The sequence below is a fragment of the Larus michahellis genome, chromosome 8 (assembly GCF_964199755.1).
Source record: "Larus michahellis chromosome 8, bLarMic1.1, whole genome shotgun sequence".
NCBI classification, from domain to species: Eukaryota; Metazoa; Chordata; class Aves; order Charadriiformes; family Laridae; genus Larus; species Larus michahellis.
The window spans coordinates 58,304,263-58,310,086 of NC_133903.1; the positions used below are offsets into that span (position 1 = coordinate 58,304,263).

At 47.9% G+C, this 5,824-nt stretch overlaps 1 long non-coding RNA gene across 1 annotated transcript; it reads left to right on the top strand.

The window, feature by feature from the left end:
- The first annotated feature begins 664 nt into the window (after positions 1-664).
- On the top strand, positions 665-4,012 carry LOC141747457 (uncharacterized). Its single transcript, XR_012588739.1, has 3 exons — positions 665-1,813; positions 1,892-1,991; positions 3,104-4,012. It is a non-coding gene; the product is annotated as an uncharacterized LOC141747457 (long non-coding RNA).
- Positions 4,013-5,824: the final 1,812 nt, after the last annotated feature.

Below are 5,824 nucleotides of genomic sequence, written 5' to 3' on the forward strand. Positions count from 1 at the left end.
TTAGGGCGTTTTATGCAGGTTCAGGAAATACGTGACTTGTATTTCCATGCTTTTTTGTTGCTTTCTGTATGTTGGGACTCAAGTAGCGCTGTTGAGTAAAAAGTCAAAGAGAGATTATCAACATGACTTGAAATTGCCAGTAATTTACAGTAAATACCTTATTTCACAGAGGAAAGTGTTTTTGAGAAAGTTTTCTTACAGAATCTGATTCTGTTACTCACTCCCATCCAAGAAGGGCTTGCTAGCAGAAGTTCAGTAGTGCACACAGTCTCGCTAGAAATAAGGAATGACCCCACAGTAATATATTGGTTTTGGGTTTGTATTTTTTTTCTTGAAGGACACTTAAGTATGTAAGTTTTAATAAAAATGTTATCATTTCATTGAATAAGCTACTTTGCTATAGATATTAGTCTGACATTTATTTTTTTTCTATCTACATTCTGTAAAAAAATAATTTAATTGCTTACCTGGACATATCATTGATGTAATAGATGTAGCTGCAGAGGACAAGCAGATAATGTTTTTTCTAGCAAGGGTTACTCTTCAGTACTTTGTAGTTCATAAACTTAAAGCAAATAACAACACCTACTGCACCTTCAGCTGCTTTTATGCTTCTGGGGGTTGGCCCCACCCTTTACCCAGGGGATTGTGGGAAAGATGGTGGGCGGGGCCTCAGGGCCACAGGCGGGGCCCGGGGTATATGAGCCACAGCTTCAGGTCAGGAGCTCATTCTGGTGCTGGGCTTTTCCACAGTTAGAGCTCTGATGTTTCTTAAGCGTTGTTTTAGAGCTTGTGCAGCTGTTTGGGAAGGCTTGTTTTAGTGTTTAAACTAGTATAGGTAAGACATCAGAGGTAAGATTTTTCAATGTAAGGGTGGTTGCCATAGAAAGTGGAGATGTATGTTTGTTTTTTTTTTTTTTCCCCATATATTTAGTTTTATAGGGAGCATTTAGTTTGTTTAAATGGTTTAATAGTATGTGTTCTTTTTTTGTTTATGGCAGGTGGTGTGTTTTATTGTAATTTCTGACTTCATTGAAGATAAAACTTTGTGCTCTTTTCTAATTTTGATGTACACTATGTTAGTTGGTGTTTTTGTTAGTCTCAATCAGATGTGTTATGAGATACTGGAGCAGGATTTAGCGTGACTGTCTTGTATGTATCCATATATTGAGTTTATCTGCTTTGAGAAAGCAACCGGGTCATAACAGCAGGGACGGCTCACTGTTTTCTTCCAGACCATGTAGGGTATCACAGTGGCCCTGAAGCTTTTGCAGTTTGCAGGCGGTTACCGGTAGGTTCTGTAACAGTTTTCCTGGGTTTCCAGGTCTGTAGCAGAGCCCAGAGTCTCTGTGAAGGCAGAAGACAGGAGGTGTCTGCCAAACACAGGGTAGGGCTCAGAAGAGCAGGTCCTGAGGAGCAGTTGGAAAATAAGGGGCAGGAGTTGTGGGGGAGCAGTAAGCCTCCTTCCCTGATGGTTCAGGAGAAGGGGGGGAGTTTCTAAAGTTTTGGCATTAGGGGATGGCTAGGAAAGGGAGGCGGGTTCATACATTTTTCTTGGACAAGTTTTGTCATTGGGTTTGGTTGTTGATGGTGTCTGGTCTGCTATAGGCTCTCGCATTTGAGGTGAGCTGGATAGTATCGAGGAGGAGCACAGGACTGGTGGTTTGGCAGAAGTGAAGTACAAATGTTGTGTTTCTTGGTCTCTTAGGTGCCGTGAATAACTGTCGCTGCAGCATCCGACTCTGGAATCAGTGCGGAGGAGGCAATCAGACTGCACCAGCGTTCAGGAGGCTCGAGGGGTTTTGTGGAGGAGGTCGTCGTCTCGTCTCAGGATGCTTATTGCTGGTGTTGTAGCTGCTTTTGGGATTATTTTTTTCTTTTCCTTTTGCAGAGGAAGAGGAGTAAGCCGGTGACCGCAAGAACGTATCGGATGGTTGTGTTTTGTGGACTACGTCAAGGATGGAATCAGATGGTAGCCCTCCAAAAGCTAAGTTGAGAGACCAGCACCGGAAAGGGGCGGAGGCTGACAATTGTGTAATGGGGTCTTTGACGTTAGCGTAGCGGGGAGGGCTGTCCCGGGGCACAGTCTCCTTTGGGCAGGTAAACGATGTACCTTACTGTCCAGTATTATATTAACGCATCCTGGGCAGGGCAGTTCCAGCTTGTGTGTGTTGCCATGTCGATTGTGTTGTCTGTGTTTTGCATTCTAGACCTTTTCTTGGGTCTCGAGATCATCTTTAAGCTCCAGGAGCATGGAATGTGCATCGGGTACCATCATTATGGTGTCAAACGCCTGCACCCATGGGCATAGCACCAACCGTCTGCCTCTCTTGTTGCATTAGAATCTTAAAGCGTGCATCGGTCTTGCGTCTTGGAACTTTCTGGATGGTCCACTTTAGCAACTGGGGCTTCTTCCCTGTGTCGTTATGTTCTTCTTAGGTCTTGAAGCTAGGCTTCCTGCATGTCCATCTTGTCAGGCTCGACAGTCCCTTCTCAGGAACTGTGAAGTTCTACACTTCGTTTCAGGGGCTTCTGTGGAGCCTCTTCACATCGTCACCATCACAGTGCCACAGGTCGTCTTGCCCGATGGTGACTTTGGTCCCGGTGTCATCCTTCTTGCTGAGAGTTTTCTCTCATCCTTGAGGCGCGTCATTCATAGTGTTCTGTGTAGCGTCAGTCTGTGTGTGTTTGGCTCGGGGCTGCCCTGCCCGGGCGTGTAGTGTACAGGGTAGGCAGAATCACGATGAGAGTCTGTAGTGAATATGAGGATCTGCCTAGACCCAGGCAAAGGTTGCTCAGTCGTCTCTAATCGATTAGCTCTCGAGAAGCTGCGTGGACGGGTGTTTCATTAGCAGGCGCTGGCATAAGCAGAGCCAAGTCGGAGAGGGTGTTTGCGGCTAGTGAAGGGGACAGTATCTCAAAGATGTTCAGGCTGCTTTGTGTGGAGTGTAATGTTTGCGGGCTTCTCTCTTTTGGATGACAGGCTGTAGTTGGACTTATGTGAACAGGGTTCCTAAGTAGAAAGGAGACCTTTGGAATAAAGCTACTGCTCTGCATCAGGGTAATGTTTGATGTTGGTGTGTTGTTTTTTTTTTTTTTTCAGATGCGGAGAGATGAGATGGACAGGGATACGCAGGGGAGCCGACGGGAGCGCAGGACAAAGGTAGCTTAGGCTGAGGTATTAAAGGGAAGATGTGACCGGCGGCTCCACGAATACATTTGGCCACTTTTTTTCATGTGAATGTGAGGTTACGTAGCCATGCGTGGAAGTGCTGGACTGAGGTTCAACAGAACCGGTGTTGTTTTCAGTCACTTTGCTTTGCAGGTAAGTCTCTTCCAATGAACTGAACTCTCTGAAAATAATAACGTATTTTTCAGGTAGTATCTGCCTTCAGAGCGCCAAGACCTTATATTTACACTTAATGCCAAGGGATGCCGTGCAGAGAGGCTCTTGCTTATACTTATTCCTATAACAGCACAGTGCAGCTAACTTTTATATATGCCCCGTCGGAAGCAGAAAAGTGTAGAGGGATCGCACCCACGGTGAAGAGAAGACGGGACCGGTGACCCGAACCTGACCGATGGGGTATTGCATTCCATCATCATCACGCTCTGTATAAAAGCAGCGGGATCGAAGGGGTCGGTACCTGTTGTCTGGCCTTTGAGGATTCCTCTGTCTGTTCATTGTCCTTTGACCCCGATCTGTGCATTTATGCAACCGGGTCTGGAATCCGGTTCCAGTCTGTCACCGAGTGCTGTCCCGGACTTTCCCCGTGCCTGCCAGTGAAGCAGTGGTCATCCTGGGAGTTACGTATCGGGTTGTGTATGTCCTGTATGCATTTAATTATTTTCTTGTTACTGTTGTCTTTTCTTGGTATTATTTTGCTGTTAAGATTTCATTACAGTTCAGTTTATCTTTCAGTCCCTAAGTCTCGCTCTCTTCTCTCCTGCATCAGGAGAGAAGTTAAAAGGGAGCACGTGTCACTTGTTTTACTGCGCGGCCTAAGGCACAACAGCAAGGACAGACAGGGCACGGGAGCAGACTCGGCCGAGGAGAGCGGCGGCCCCAAGCCTTGGTTCTTTCTCAGCCACTGCATTACAGACAGCGTACAAGCTCCTGCTTGCGCTCTGTCTGCCGGTCCGATCCAGAACACAGTTCTGGCAGAAGTCAGGTTATATGTGTTGTCTTGCTAGAAATGCTGTATGACTCGTTGTGGGGTTTCTTTTACGAGGAAACTAAAGGACATTGAGTCTTGATTTAAAAATATTGTTATTATGCTTAATGATCTTCTTACCTATTTAGGTCAGGATGACGTCTTTCTCTTTATGTCTATGCCCTGCAAAAGATTAATTAAGTTTACTTACCTACTGGGCCCCATTGCTGACACAATTGATGTAGTTGTAATAAAAGAGGACGTATTGTCATTTCCTCTAAGGGTCGCTTTCTCTGTTTTGGTGTTTCGCATGCTGTACTTCTCAGGCCTGTGAGGAAAGGAGCAGCTGCTCCTCTGGCACGCTCTATGCCTTGTTGCCCCAGCCCCTTTCCCAGATGCTGGTGGGAAGGGCGGTGGGCAGGGCCCGGGGTATATAACCCAGAGCCTCTGCTGGGGCAGCTCATTCTGCTGCCAGGCATCTCCAGGGTCAGAGCTCTGCTGGTCCTTCAGTCGATTGCAGCTTTGGAGCTGGCTCAGTTCCTTGGGCGGAGATGTTAGCCCATTTAGAGAATAGCAGGTAGGAAGCTGGAGGTGGTAAGACCTTGAGGACCAGGTGAGGTCTGGCAGCATGTATAGTAGACAGCAGCCTCATGTGCTGGTTCTCTTCCTTGGGGTTTTTCAGGTCAGTCACGTTGTAATGAGCATTCGGGGGCGGTGAGATGGTTTAAGGGTACAGTTTTCTCTTTTTCCAGGCACGGCGTATTTTCCTGGAATCCCTGAGTGTATTGAAGATGGAACTTTATTGTTTGTTTGTTTTTCCCCACTAGCTTTGCCGTATCCCAGGTAAGGTGCCAATAGAATTTGTCTCAATCGGGCAGGTGATGAGATTACTTTGCAGGGCCTGGGTGAGCATCTTGTCTGCAGCCGTAGATGGAGTTTTCACACTTCTCAGGAAAGCAGCAGGGACGTAAGGCATAACATATTGCAGGATGCGGGGTGCCTCGTCGCCTTCCCCCAGAGTGCGCAGGGTACCGCCGTGTCCCTGGAGCCTTTGTGGCTTGCGGCAGGCCCCTGTTGTAGGTCGGGTCAGGGCTTCGCTGACTCTGTGGGTCTGTAGTAGAGCCCGGAGTCCGTGGGAAGACAGAAGATAGGAGGTGGTGGCGGAACGCAGGGAGAGGCTGGGAAGAGTGGCTCCCGAGAAGCGTCCGACGCTGGGTGTTCAGGCTGGCAAATAAAGGGTAGGAGCTGTGGGGAAGAAGTGGGGCTCCTTCCCTGATGGGTCAGGGAGAAGAGAGGGGCTTGGCACTGGGGGAGGGCTAGAAAAGGGAGCTGGGTTCACGAGTCCTTCTGGGACAGGTATTGCAGTTGGGTTTGTGTGTTGCCGGAGCCTGGTGTGTTCTAGGCTCTCGCATTTGAGGTGAGCCGGATAGTATCGAGGAGGAGCACGGGACTGGTGGTTTGGCAGAAGCGCAGTGCTAATGTTGCATTTCTTGGTCTCTTAGGTGCTGTGAATAACTGTTGCCGCAGCGTCAGACTCTGGAATTGGCACGGAGCGGTCGAGCAGAATGTCTTGGCGTTCATGAGGCTGAGGATGTTGTGGAAGAGGTTGGTATCTCCTCTCAGGATGCTTATTGCTGGTGCTGTGGCTGATTTTGGGGTAATGTTTTTTC